This window comes from Sus scrofa, chromosome 8 (genome assembly GCF_054392235.1).
Source record: "Sus scrofa isolate SSC_HxYL_T2T_F1_AM1 chromosome 8, Sscrofa_HxYL_maternal_Yorkshire_Landrace_v2.0, whole genome shotgun sequence".
Taxonomy (NCBI): Eukaryota; Metazoa; Chordata; class Mammalia; order Artiodactyla; family Suidae; genus Sus; species Sus scrofa.
In genome coordinates this window covers 53,029,473-53,044,098 of record NC_139390.1, presented here as the reverse complement: position 1 = coordinate 53,044,098, position 14,626 = coordinate 53,029,473, and the positions used below count along the sequence as shown (strand labels likewise).

At 39.9% G+C, this 14,626-nt stretch overlaps 1 protein-coding gene and 1 long non-coding RNA gene across 51 annotated transcripts in view; both read left to right on the top strand.

The window, feature by feature from the left end:
* Positions 1-14,626, top strand: part of MARCHF1 (membrane associated ring-CH-type finger 1) — an 836,078-nt gene that overhangs the window by 761,256 nt on the left and 60,196 nt on the right. The gene's annotated exons all lie outside the window — the stretch shown is intronic.
* LOC146400472 (uncharacterized) lies at positions 6,849-10,723 on the top strand. Its single transcript, XR_014812544.1, has 2 exons — positions 6,849-7,027; positions 7,794-10,723. It is a non-coding gene; the product is annotated as an uncharacterized LOC146400472 (long non-coding RNA).

Here is a 14,626-nt window from a genome sequence, read left to right as displayed (position 1 = left end):
CTGAGGAGCAGCCAAGGGGGAAAAAAAAAAGATTCACTACAGTGATGAGTGTTGAGAAGGTTCAAACACCAACAAATCCAGGGGGTGGGAAATGCTAATGACACAGTTAAAGAGAGACGTCTTTCTGCTCTCAAATCGCAGGCCAAGTTGGTTTTTATATTCCAAGAAATGGAAGCAGAATTATCATGTACCTAAATGAAGGCCTGAACACACATTCTTGCATAGATCGTAGGTGCACGCCATAGCTGGCATGAAATAGGCTTAGGATTCAGAGAAAACAAGATACCCCTGGCACTGGTGTGGGTGTGTGCAGTGAAGATGGGGGTCAAACTACTCTTTATACTTCCCAGTCTTTCTAGAAGACTCTCAGCTTGCCCAAAAGCTGAACAGGAAGCAACTTAAATTTACTGATAATAAGACACAGAACTTCTCTAATGTGTCCAAATATGTAAACAGTGTAATAGTCACTATTTATTTTAACTTACTAGAGAATAAGAGAAAAGGAGGGGGAGTGCATGGGAAAATATTCTTAAATGTTTGCATTTTTTAGTTTATTTTAATATTTTCTTTAGTGATTTTTACAGTAGTTATGGTTATTGTAAAGGAAATTAAAAATAAAGAAAACTACTATTTTAGTTTAAACTTAATTACTCAGATAGATAACCACTATTTAGACTTTTTTAATATTTCTTTCTAATCTTTTTTATGAATGTAATTTTAATAGGACTATATAAGTTTTCCAGTTATATCTCTTAATAACAACATATAAAGTTCATACACACAGCTTTTGAAGAATGAAACCCACCAGTCAGAAAAAAATCTTAGCATTTTTGTCTAAATGGAAATTTTGTTCTATCGGAATTCTGAATAAAATAGAAGTTTCGAGATTTGATTTTTATAAAGCATCTCAATTTGGTTCCACAAAATTGCACTTTCTGTTCTATGACTGAGAAACGAATGACTGGGATAATCAAATGCTATAAGACTCTTTCTGGATATACCACATACTAGGAAAATGTGAATTAGAAAGAAGAAATAAGGAGTTCCTGTGGTGGCTCAGCGGAAAAGAATCTGACTAGCATCCATGAGGACGCAGGTTTGATCCCTGGCCTTGCTCAGTGGGTTAAGGATCTGTGTTACTGTGAGCTGTGGTGTAGATTGCATACACAGCTCAGATCTGGTGTTGCTGTGGCTGTGGTATAGGCCAGCAACTGTAGTTCCGATTAGACCCCTAGCCTGGGAACCTCCATATGCCACCAGTGCAGCCCTAAAAAGACAAAAAAAAAAAAAAAAAAAAAACAAAGGAAATAAAATAAGGAACCACCTTTTTAACTATGTATCTTTAATTCCACTGCTAATTGGAAAAATATGTTTCAAATATAATTGTTATTGGCAATAATTGCTATAGGCAATTCTGCTATTTGGAAAAATAGCTTTCAAAAATATGATTATTCATTGAAATATCTCAAATCCAAGAAAATAGTATCTATGACAAAGTGTAGAACTACTTCCTTCTTCTTTTCAAAATAAGCTTCCCCCTAGAGTGTAACTAAGTTAAAAATTATATTATGAGCATTATAGTTTCCAAGTGGTACCTGTGGTGATAAACAGATGCTTGGGGGCTGTGTAAACAGGTTAATCTTAAGCCTTTGTCCCGAGATCCTTTTTTTTTTTTATTGTTATAGAGTTGATTTACAATGTTGTGTTAGTTGCAGGTGTACAGCAGAGTGACTTAGATACATACATACATACAAATATACATACATACATTCTTTTCCATAAACTTTTCCATGATGGTCTATCTCCAGAAATTGAATTTAGTTCCCTGTGCTGTGCAGTAGGACCTTGTTGTTCATCTATTTTATATACACTAGTTTTAACTAAAACCCTGATGTCAGTGTGATCAGTCATTTCCTCTTGTTCCCCCAGCTTATCCCCATCTCTCATTCCCGAATTCACACCTACATTCCACAGACTTTCCTTTAACAGTATCTCTCATTTTCTTTTTTCATTCTCACAACTCTTCCTAGTGCTTGTTTTGCTATTGTTGACTTTGACGACCGTCATATTCTCTTCTCTTTCTTGCTATTCTCTGAGATAAGACAGCCACATTATTCTCTCTAATAATTTATTTCATTACTCAGATTCTTCATTGAGTTCCCACTCCAGATGAATATAGATGAAACTTTTTACCTGTGTGCCTGTATGTATGTGTGTACATAGTGGCACTAGATGAAGGAAATATATTTTAGGCTCTCCACAATCTTAATTCTTCAGCATGACATCCCAGTACAATCCTACGCAAACTCCCACTTAACTTGGCCACATGCTTGACCCTACTGCCTGGTGATGCCTACTTCTAAGCATCCACTTAAAGGATCCTCTATGTCCACCAATGTCTGTCTCCATCTGCCAAAATTCTACCCAGACTCTGACTCCAGTTCCTGTTAACAGTTTCCATCACGCTCTAACCACCTTCCCCTTCCCCAACCAGTACACTGTCCTGCCCGCCTTGCACAGCACTTAATATGATGCATATCACATGGGAACCTACACTCTAGCTAGCTCTGCAGTTGCCCCATGTGTAAAGCACCAAGGTACAAGCTCCTGAAAGGCAAAGACCAAGACTTATTCATCTCTGCATTTACCACAGCACTTGTGTTACCTCGCCCATAGTGCGCAAGCAACAGATTATTTGGTGAGAGAATGATTAAATACATAAATGAACAGGAGTTCCCATCGGGGCTCAGCAGTTAATGAATCCAACTAGGAACCATAACGTTGTGGATTCAATCCCTGGCCTTGCTCAGTGGGTTAAGGATCCGGCATTGCTGTGAGCTATGGTATGGGTCGCAGATGCGGCTCTGATCCCACGTTGCTGTGGCTGTGGCATAGGCTGGCAGCTACAACTTGGATTAGACCTCTAGCCTGGGAACCTCCATATGCCATGGGAGTGACCCTAGAAAAGGCAAAAAGACAAAAAAAAAAAAAAAAGAAAGAAAGTACATAAATGAACAAAGGACAGAACAGCGAATAAATGAATAAGAGGGACCAGTGTTCACTCCATGTGCCTGGAGCTGCTGTAAAACATCAACATTTTTCCAAGACATTTGATTGCCTGCGTAGGAGAATTTATATGCAAGGGCATATTTCTAATATATTCAGTGAATTCTTGGTTATCTGTAAATAAGTTACCTGCTTTGTCAGTTATCCATGGCAACTTGAGATTTCCTTTAAAGTAATGCTGAGCCAGATAAGATTAATAAATGGACAGAAACAGAAGTCATGGTTGAGGATGAGGCTGAGAGGATACAAACACTCAGGATCACACACACACACACACACACACACACACACAAAAAGCCACTTTCACAAAATCAATTTGAATTAAAATCTCTTCTACATCCAGAAAAGAAAATGACTAAAATGTCATAATGACAAGTTTACAGATAGCTCTGTTATTATCTACATATAAAAGCTCTATTCTGGAGTTCCCGTTGTGACTCAATGGTTAGTGAATCCGACTAGGAACCATGAGGTTGCATGTTCAATCCCTGGCCTTGCTCAGTGGGTTAAGGATCCGGCGTTGCCGTGAGCTGTAGTGTAGGTTGCAGAAATGGCTCGGATCCAGCATTGCTGTGGCTCTGGTGTAGGCCGGTGGCTAAGCTCCTATTAGACCCCTAGCCTGGGAACCTCCATATGCCGCGGGAGCGGCCCTAGAAAAGGCAAAAAAAAAAAACCAAAAAACAAAACAAAACAAAAAAAACCTCTATTCTGCCTCTGACTCAATATTCCTTCGGTTATATCAACACAGAAAGCATATAAGTATGTTATCTGTCCTTTTGCTTTTCACTTTAATGTGTGGAGCTAATAAAAATTGAGCCTAATAACTAGAAGAATATCTGCTTAGAGATAGCTCTAGTTTGATTTTGTCCATCTTAAATGCATATACACAAAGATGTCAAAGCTGGCATAAAAGGAATGTTTGTGACATGTGTGAGAGTGTAGAGAAAATCACTACATCATGGTGTAACTTCAATGTTATTATCTATTAACTCATTGAGATGTCACCAAAACTATAAGGTAGGATCTGGAGAGGTAAACAGCATTGAGGAAATCATTCCTTTACTTAGAAGTGTGCCATGCTCTGAACCCACCAGTGGAGTGTGCATAGGGCAGAAAAGGGATGCTCAACAGGAAAGAGGTTACCCCAAAGGAACCATCCACCACTTGAGCCCCCCTGACTTGGAGGACTTGAACAGTGTGAGCCAACACTAAGACTGATGAGGAGGGTCTACCCTGTTGTTGGGTACACTTGGGGCCGGAACTCCTGGGGCTACAATGGCCCACACACAGAGGGGTCTAATGTACTCACCCACCATGGAGACCTCTCAGAAAGCCCTCAAGAGGGGAGTCCTGATCAGGGCTTAAACCCCTGGGATCCACAGGTCCTAACCCTCCCTGGAGGAGAGAGGGCTGCAGGAGGAGCAATTCAAATGGAATCTGCCCAACCCATTGTGGCTCACACCACCCAAGTTTCCTTGGGTTCAAATAAACCTGGGCCCCTCGTCTATCATTGGCATATCTTCTTCTCCACTGGCTTCCATTGTGTGACCTCCAATGGGAAGAAGATGCAGGTGATTTACCATGACTTTGGATCCCTCCAGGAGCCAGAAACTTGCCCATGCCACTGCCTTTCAGGTGGACTCTTCCCTGAAGCTCTGGGCAGATGGTCTGAAACTTTGACTGAGTCAGTGGTGACAAATTAGGGCATGAAATGAAACTCAGGAAGTCATGGTAGGTACCAGGTTTTTTGAGTTGAACACATTCCTTTGAGAAAACAAAACACTTTTAAAAGTCCCTTGTATGTGAAGAGCTGTCACTCATCTGCAGATGTTAAAAAAGACTGAACGTCGAGTCAGAATGACCCATCTTATGGTTACAGAATTGTATCGGCTCCCTGAAAAATATTTTTGTTCTTACATCATAATTGTATTTTCAATTGGAGTTTTCAAAATAGTTTCAATCTTGGACTGAAGGGGAGCTCTTCATATGTACCTTCATCTCTGTAATGTAATCTTAGAAATCTGATTTGCAGGGCCTTTTTCTTTTAATTCCAAAAATGTATCATGGTTCCACATCAGTAAGAGTTGCTGGAAAGAGCTGTTAGTAAGAATAACATTAAATATGTTAGTAAGAATAATATTAAATACCATCCGTCTTTGCTTGTTAAATAAGAGTTACTTCTCCTTTCTTCAACAGATCCATTGCTTGACTTCCTCTGATGCTCAGATAGGGTATAAAACTGGTATACCTCAGCTTAGTTCCTCAAATGCAAATTAAGATGGTGGAGTATATGTAAGGGTCATACTTTTCTCACTTTCATTATAAGAGAATTTTCCCGAAACAAGAAAAACATCGGTAGTGGGTAACATCTTCTGAGAACTGCTAAATCATATTAATGAGCTAGGCTCCCTCTTTTAGTCTTTGCTCCATACATGTTGAACCACCAACTTAAAGTATAACATTCCTGGTCCATTTGCAGTCTAGGAATTAGCCATCTTTACCTTGAGTTTTTAACATTTTCATCACTTAAATCACTCTTAATATCCTGATCTGCTTTCCATGCAAAGGAAGATCCTGCCCCTTAAAATTAATAAATAAGATTTTTTTCTTTATTTACAGCTGAATTTGTGGCATATGGAAGTTCCCAGGCCAGAGCTTGAATTGGAGCTGCAGCAGCAGGCCTATACCACAACCACAGCAACACCAGATCCTTAACCCACTGAGCGAGGTCAGGGATTGAACCCCCATCCTCATCCTCAGAGACACTATGTTGGATTCTTAACCCACTGTGCCACAAGGGGAACTCCAATAAGCAAGAATTTATTCAGCTCGTAATAGCAGAACTTGCATAGATGAGACAACAAACAGCAAAGACCAAATCTGTTTGGTCTAAAATTAAATAACAATGAAACCTCAAACATTTCTGGAAAAGAAGGTCTAGAGTCCGAATCATGAAGCCTGTGAATCTTAGGGCAGCTTAAGTTTCATTGAGCTGTGATCAGGAGAAAGAATGGATGTTACAGGTTTGAGATCATATTTGAGAAAATTCCAAGAAGCAGTCAGTCCCAAAATTCAACAGGTTGAGGAAATAAACATCTAAGTGTTGACTGAAAAAACAAAAAAAAAGACTATCTAATCCATATCGACCCTTAACTTAATTCTTATAAACAATTCCTATGAAGTAGACACTGCTATTTTCTTATGTTATTGACAAGGAACTTGAAAATACCAGAGATGAAGTGATTTAATAGACATGGATTGGCAGAATTAGCATTCCAATGCTGACTGTACTTGTAAAAACCACAGAAATGCTTCCCAATAATTTCCACATTATGACACCCACAGAACATGGTGATATTTGTGAGGTTGAGCAGGATTAATGGACAACACACCCAGGACCCATAAACTGCCCTCTAAACTGACAGGAATCAAGATCTTAGCAGAACTGTAACTTCTTTGTGGAAAAACCCATAACTTATCAACTGAGAAAGTCTGTACCTTGCTGCTGCAAGGGGTTAGAGAGAAATTCATAGGACAGGTGAGGTAAATCTAAATTATGGAAGGTCAGGAGTTCCTGTCATGGCTCAGCAGAAATGAATCTGACTAGATCCATGAGGACCCAGGTTCGATCCCTGGCCTTGCTCAGTGGGTTAAGGATCTGGCATTGCCGTGAGCTGTGGTATAGGTCACAGACACAGTTCAGATCCCACAGTGTTATGGCTGTAGCGTAGTCCTGCAGCTGCAGCTCCGATTAGACCCCTAGCCTGGGAACTCCATAAGCTGTGAGTGTGGCCCTAAAAAAAAAATTAATTAATTAAAAAAGAAAAAAAATATATATATATATGGAAGATCAGATGAACACCAGGTGAAGTGGTCTGGATTTTCTTTGACTGACAATGGGGTTCTTGAGGAGTGCCAGTATTCTAAAAGGATCTGAAAAACTGCACTCTTAAAGAACAATGTGGAAGGAGCAAGACTTAAAGACCATTGCATATCTATTGACAATTCAAAATACTAGAGTGATAGCAGTGAGGACGAGAAGGATGAAAATGATTGTTAAAAACACTGAGGGAGGAGTTTCCATTGTGGCTCAGCAAAAACAAACCTGACTAGTATCCATGAGGATACAGATTCGCTCTTGCCTCATGCAGTGGGTTAAGGATTTGGCATTGCCTTGAGCTGTGGTGTAGTTTGCAGAAGTTGCTTGGATCTGGCATTTCTGTGGCTGTGGCGTAGGCTGGCAGCTACATCTCCCATATGACCTCTAGCCTGGGAACTTTCATATGCCATAGCTGCAGCCCTAAAAAGAAAAAAAAAAACCACTGAGGGAGAAAAATTTATTAGTGTATTGATAACAATTTGAATAGAGACTCAAAAGTAGAGAAGACTCAAAAACAGAGTCAAACCAAAAGAATGGGATGTTCACGGCATGGTGTCTCTGGGAAGAGGAGCTGTTTGGTAGAGGCAGAGATGAAAGAAGTGGTCAGAATGGCTGAGCTTTCTTGCTATTGGCGAGGCAGTTATGAACTTAGAATCACAAATTTAACTTGAACATTTTAGAATCACAAGTCTTGGAGCAATGCTTGAACTTGTGGAAATGGATTGCCTCCCTGGGGTAGTCAGAGTGGATAGGAAAAAAATCAAAGGTTCAAGTACAAAACTCTCAGGATAAGCAGAGAGGAAATGCTGACAAAGAAACTTTAGGGGAGATGGGGCAGGGAGATCAGTCTGTGGGGAAGGAAGGAAGGCAGACTCGCAATACCAGAAACTTGAGGTTATGTAGCTTAATTACCCTGGCTTGAGTTCATTTCCACAGAGCCTGCCTTGTAATCACCCTACTTAACTTCAGTGACTTCCACAATGGGACATCCACACACTCTGGGTCAGCTCAATTCATTGAACATCTCTATAGACAGATGGATAGTTATACTGATGAATGACAGATAGATAGGTGATAGGTGGATAGATAATATATGATAAATTAGATAGAGTGATAGAGTGATAGATTAGGTAGATAGATGATGGATTGTTAGAGACAGATGACATAGATGATTGGTAGATAATAGATGGATGCTATTTAGACAGATGATACATTAGATACATAGGTGATAGATGGATAGTTAGATTGAGCAATAGATCACAGATATATAATAAATGATAGATTAGATAATACATAGATGATTAGAAAGATAGTAGGTGATTAGATAGATAACAGGTTGATAGTAAATTAGATGATAAATGGATAGAGTGACAGATGACAGAGAGATAGATAATAGATGATAGACAATACGTATATGATAGATAGATAGATAGACAGTTGATAGATAGATGGATGATAGATATATAGGTCCTTTAGCTTCAATACTCACTGCATCCTATGTCCGATTGTGGGGCAGAATAAGACCAGCTGCCCTTTCACACAACAGCCTGTCACATGTCTAAAGACAGTTGCCGTCAACGTCCCCGTCCCTGCCTTTTTTCCCCCTCCAACACGTTAATTGTAGGATTTAGTATTTCTCTTTATTTGACTCTAAATGACTACATTCCTACTTTAAAAGGTGGTCCTTTTGACCTACAGTGTTATATTATGGTAGGTGAGTCTTAGCCATGAATTTAGGTGTGTTGACTTGCATATTATTCCCCACATAGCATCTCACCAGTCATGTCACATGATAGGGTTGCTCACTGATCATATGTCCCCTACAATTCCTCACCTTCCCAGGCTGCAAAATCCTGACATTTTGAGTCTGTCCTCCATAAATAGTCACTATTCAAATCCTACAATCATCTTACATGCCCTTCTGATGCCACTTTTCCCAGCTTTAAGGGTAATGATATAAGAGCAGTGTCACCTAAACCAAAAATGAGAAGTTTCTAGGAGAGGTTAGACCCTAATACACAAGGACATCAAGAACAATGAAGGGAAAGGTCCTTGGGGAAGGTCCGCTGGGGAAGGTCCTTGGACTTATGAGGAGGGGGTGGTAGTTTAGCAGGAAAGTATCTTGTTAGTAAGCTAGATGAAGGAAATAGCTTTCTTCGTTAGGATCACAGTCCTATAAGGTGAAAAATGACAGAGTCCTATAAAGTAAAATAAAGACATTAAAAAATGAGTTTTTTATGTAAAGTATGCAGTTCATTGCGTTTATTACCTAATGGCAATTATTGTTGCTTTTATTGACCATTTACCTATTGGCAATAATGCCTTACTTTGCAATAATATTTATATTTTGCAGAATTTTCTCATATACTTTATCTTATTTGAGGCTTGTGATTGTAAAATTTTACAGATGAAAACCAATTGTCTGAAAACTTGTCTGAGGCCACCCAAAGTATAGAAGAGTGAAGCTAAATCCAGGCCCAGTTACCCTCCTTCTCCCACAGATTTAAACACATTCCCTGCCCAGCTTTCTTTGAGACATAATCTGCGACTTGACTGACCTGGAGATCCAAATGTGTCTTGTGACTAACTCACCTGGATGGAGGCAGAATTCACAACTTTGGCCTTAAAGCACTTGCTTTAACCCACTTAACAAACCAGCTGCTGAAAGCTGTTAGTCCTAATGCACTAGAAGCAGTAACACAGATAAACCAAATCCACAGTAGTAGTAGTTGTAGAATTAATCCCATGATCCCATAATAAAATCAACAAACATTTGATTGCGTGCTATATGCCAGATGTCTATTATCTAATCTTGTGACACCCTGAGTTATTTTACGTAGGAGTAGATGGAGGATTTCTCCCATTTACTGCAGCAAAGAACAAGGATGTGAGTCAGGATCAGATCTGCTTGTGAACCTCCAACAATGCTGTATTTTTTATTTTTAACTTTTCTGTGACAGTGGAAAAGAAATACCACAAAAGGGATATGAACTCATCTGTAAGGGAGATTGCATGCTCTGCCTAGAAGTGACACTGTCCCATTTCCTCCCAATTTCAACATCAGTTCTTCAGCATCAGTTGTGTCTTCCAGTCCCTCAGACCATCCTTTTCTCCTGATATATGAACCCCGAGGTGGTTTGCCTCCCTGCTCAGTTAGTCCAGCTGCTGTGAGGCCATGTGTACAACATCTTCTGGGGCGCATGGGGCTGTGCACATCCTGACACAGAGTGGTGCTCTGGGGTGGTTGGGGAGGTGGTGTCCCAGGACCATGTCAGCAGTGTCCCCTGTAAATCCCCGCTGCCTCCTCTCACGGGGGCTGCACGGCTGCTCTACAGCTCTGACATTCACGTGTGGTTGGTTCCCCATCACAGTCTCCCAGTGGCTTTCCCTAGTTATTTACAGCCTCTGTGAGAGGTAACCCCATGCCTTCCCATCTCTCCTTTAGGTACCTGTAGTCTCCTGAATATCTGAGAGGACCGTTCAATACCAGACCCAGCTGCTGCACCTGCCCAGAACCCAGCCCCCTCATCTCCACTTGCAGTCTCCCTTTAGCTCTGCTTTTGGGGATATGGTACCTATTTCCCACCTGCGCTTTCTTGCCCTTGTCCAAAGACACTGCTCCACCATCCTTTCTCTACCCAGACTTTCCTGACTCTTCCAGAACCTTCACTTAACACTGGGTCATTCTCTGGCCTATTTCTTTAAATGTCTCCCTCCCTGAGGGGCACCAGCATTCTTCTTATGAACCCATTCAACTTTACCCTATTAAAGACCAAAGGAAATGAAAATTAAAACTAAAACATTCTCATGTGTGACCTTTTCACTGCTCTGCTATATTTCTCAAAAAGAGAGATTATATCTCTTCACTTTACTTGAGCATCAATTTCTCATCCACTGCTTACTGACTTTCAAAATGGCTTTTGCCTAACGTGTATTCTGGTCATTTTTTTATCTTAATAAAGAAGCATAGGAGTTCCCGTCGTGGCGCAGTGGTTAACGAATCCGACTAGGAACCATGAGGTCGCGGGTTCGGTCCCTGCCCTTGCTCAGTGGGTTAACGATCCGGCGTTGCAGTGAGCTGTGGTGTAGGTTGCAGACGTGGCTCGGATCCCGCGTTGCTGTGGCTCTGGCGTAGGTCGGTGGCTGCAGCTCCGATTCAAACCCTAGCCTGGGAACCTCCATATGCCGCGGAAGCGGCCCAAGAGATAGCAACAACAACAACAACAAACAACAACAACAAAAGACAAAAGACAAAAAGACAAAAAAAAAAAAAAAAAAAAGAAGCATGATGATTAGTTTTGAGTAAAGATTAACATCCAAATTAAATCATTAAGAACACAGCAGTATGTAACTACTGTGCTTAAAGCTTATTTAGTTGTAGAGGGGCTTGGAGAAAATGTAGGTAGGGAAGTGCGGAGACAGAGAAAAGGAAAATGGTGAGGAAGGTGGGAAGAGAGTTGAGATGCTTGTCTAGAACCACAGAGATGACTCTCTGGAAGAGTCACGTGTTGTAGATGTGCTAGGGACCAAGGCTAGTAGCCATGGAAACACATGGGGTCTTGGAGATCCCCCGAACCCTCTGTTCCAGGTTCTTAACACCAAGGAGATTGTAATCCTCACCTCAAAGTGTCCCTGCCCCCAGGTTCTTTCCTCTCCCTCTCAACTCACCCTTTGTGCTGTTGCTAGTGTCAGCATTTCTTTGCAAATGCAAGGACTAAGTAAAGGGGAATGAGTGAAACAATGAATGAGTGAAAAGAATTACAAAGTTACATAAATACTGTGGCCCTCTCAAAGATTTTTTTAAGTGATAAATTATTTTTTTAAAAAATGCTTAGGCAGAAAAAATTATCCTACCAGAGCCAAGAAGCCCTGGCAAGAGACCAGGTGGGGTGCAGTAGAGGTCATTTTAAGATATATAAGGCAAAAAAAAAAAAAAAAAGCCTACTGTTCTTAAAACTCAAACATTAAGGGGGGGTGTTACTTGAAGCCACACACACTCTTACAGTTTCAAAAATTTGATTTGTAAAATAGCTTTCTGTGCTCCACTCTTTACAGAATGCTAGAAATTATATGGAAGAAGAAATTTATTCAGGTCATAAATGGTGAAAACCTAGCACATGCTGGATGCACTGTAAGCCAGTTAAAATACCAAAATGTCAATAAATCTGTGAATCAGCCTGTCGTGCCACGTGGTGACAGATACCAATGTAAATTATCCATGATTTTTTAAAAATCACTTAATTCTCAAGTCTTGATTTCCCATAAGGTAAAAATGCATTGAAATTATGCTTATTTTAAAGTGCATTTTTATTTTATTATTAGGAACATTATTCTGTTGGGAAAAGCATGTTTATATTTTTATTACTGTTTTCATTTCTAATTTAGCAATTGCAATTTGTGTGAAATATGTCAATATAAGAATTATTTCTTTCTGTAATGACACTGTTACTTTATTTTTTATTTCTAGTAGAGATCTGAAGCTGATATTTAGTTCTTAAATCCATTTAGAACAATCTCAACATGATTTGCAAAGACTCTTGGGATCCCACCTGAGTTAGATAATTTAGAAAAAGTTCAAAACACTAAAATCATGTAAAAAGAAATCTTGTGAAATGGGAATGAAAATGAGCCAAGCTTTTGATTTTCCCTATGGGAAATAATCTAATTTTATGAAAAAAAAAATGATATTGCTTGATGCTTCAGGTAACGGTTTCAAGAGAAATTTTTTTAAAAGAATCTCAAAGACCTGGGAAGTTGACTAGAATTGAGGAACTGTTTCAGTCAGTTTGAACTCAGTAATAATTGAGGTTCTCATTTAAATCTGCTTATCATGAGTTATTTTTCACATCAGTAAAAAAAAAATCAGAACCTCAGAATCATCTTAGAAGCTGTGCAGCCTTTGACCCCCATTTTTGGTGAGGAATTATCAGAAGGCATTAACTGCCCATTTTTCTTTTTCAAATGAGAACCTCTGTCCCCAGTCCCTAGAGACTGTTGTGGACCAGTGGGTATCAATGGAAGGCCAGGACAGGCTTTCATTTTTATTGTGTTCTTCTCTCTGGAACCTTTACTTCAACTTTAGTTATTTGCAGAAGTTAAGGTTGTTTATTTTGTAAACTGGTTTTCTTTACCATTGATCATAGTCAGACATGAATGGTCTTTAAACTCAGAATCACCTTGTTCAGGCAGGCTTAAGCATATGTTTTCTGAAGGTCCAGATAGTGAATATGATGGTCTTTGTAGCCACAGGGCCTCTGCAGTAACTCTCAAGTCTACAATTATAGCACAAACATGCTCTAAATAGGACATAAACAAATGTGTGTGGGTGTGTTCCAATAACACTTGATTTACCAAATGGGCAACATGAAGAATGGGGCCCTGATTAAGGGAGTACCTTTGAGTGGAGTTTGGGAGAGGAGAGGTTCAGAAGCCTTCAGAAATTAGTCACTGATGATGTAAAATCCATTAAGTTCCAAGGGCTCCAAAAGTAAATGTTGCTGCAAAACAATGTGCTATAGAAACCCAGATTTCCTTTCACTGGTCACTTTGACAGTAAGTCTTAGTTTGTTGAACAAACAGTTATTTAGTCACCAAACATCCACTGACCACCATTCTATTGGCAACAGGTGTATATAAAATGTACAAAGCTCTGATCTTGGGACCTACATGTTTGGAGGGAAGACACAGCTTGACCTTTTGTATTAAAGAAAAGGCTCTGAGATAACTTTTAGCTTTTCCCCACCATGCCAGCCTTTCACACATGCTGCTACACCCAACACAGCTGCCCCCTGAATCAGTGCTGGGAAGGCAGACCTGGTGTTGAACTTTCCTGTGTTCTCACCCCACCCACTCCCACCCAACGGACTTAGGAAGTCAGTGTTCCTCTTTGCTTCCTTTATCTTTACTGAAGAAAAAGAGGCCCCAAACACTAGTGCACTGTGTCATACTTCTTTATTTTGAGGTTAGGGGAGGGTTGGGTTTCAATTCCTCTATCTTACTGCAGTAACAATCTGACCAACCATTTCATTTCCCCTGGGGAAGGGCTGAGACAGACAAACATACTTTAAAATCCACTCCTTAAACCCTATGATTCCAGAGAATAGAGCATTTGGATCTGAAAGGAAAGAGCAGTATCAGCACTTCAAATAGTCTTCCAAACTTCCACTGTGTCTCAGCTCAAAATAGTAATTATAGGAATTCCCTTTGGGGCACAGAAGAAACAAACCTGGTTCAATCCCTGGCCTTGCTCAGTGGGTCAGGGATCTGGTGTTGCTGTGAGCTGTGGTGTAGGTTTCGTATGCAGACTGGATCCTGCCTTGGTTGCTGTGGCTGTAGCATAGGCTGGCAGCTGTACCTCCAATTTGAGCCCTAGCCTGGGAACTTCCATGTGCCATGAGTGCAGCCCTAAAAAAAGCAAAAATAAATAAATAAATTTTAAAAAGCATTTATACAGGTGTTTTTTTTTTAACTTCTATTCATATTTCTGACAGTTTACAAGCAATGTTTCTAATCAAATTTAATAACAACTTCTAACAACTGGTTAAATAACAAGGATTACTGAAGTGTTAAGATTTGAATTCATGACCTGGGGTAGGAAATGTTTGTCTCATTCAATGAGGAAAACAAAGCATTTTTTTTTTTTTTACTGAAGATGAGAATAATTAAGTTTTCATAGACTAA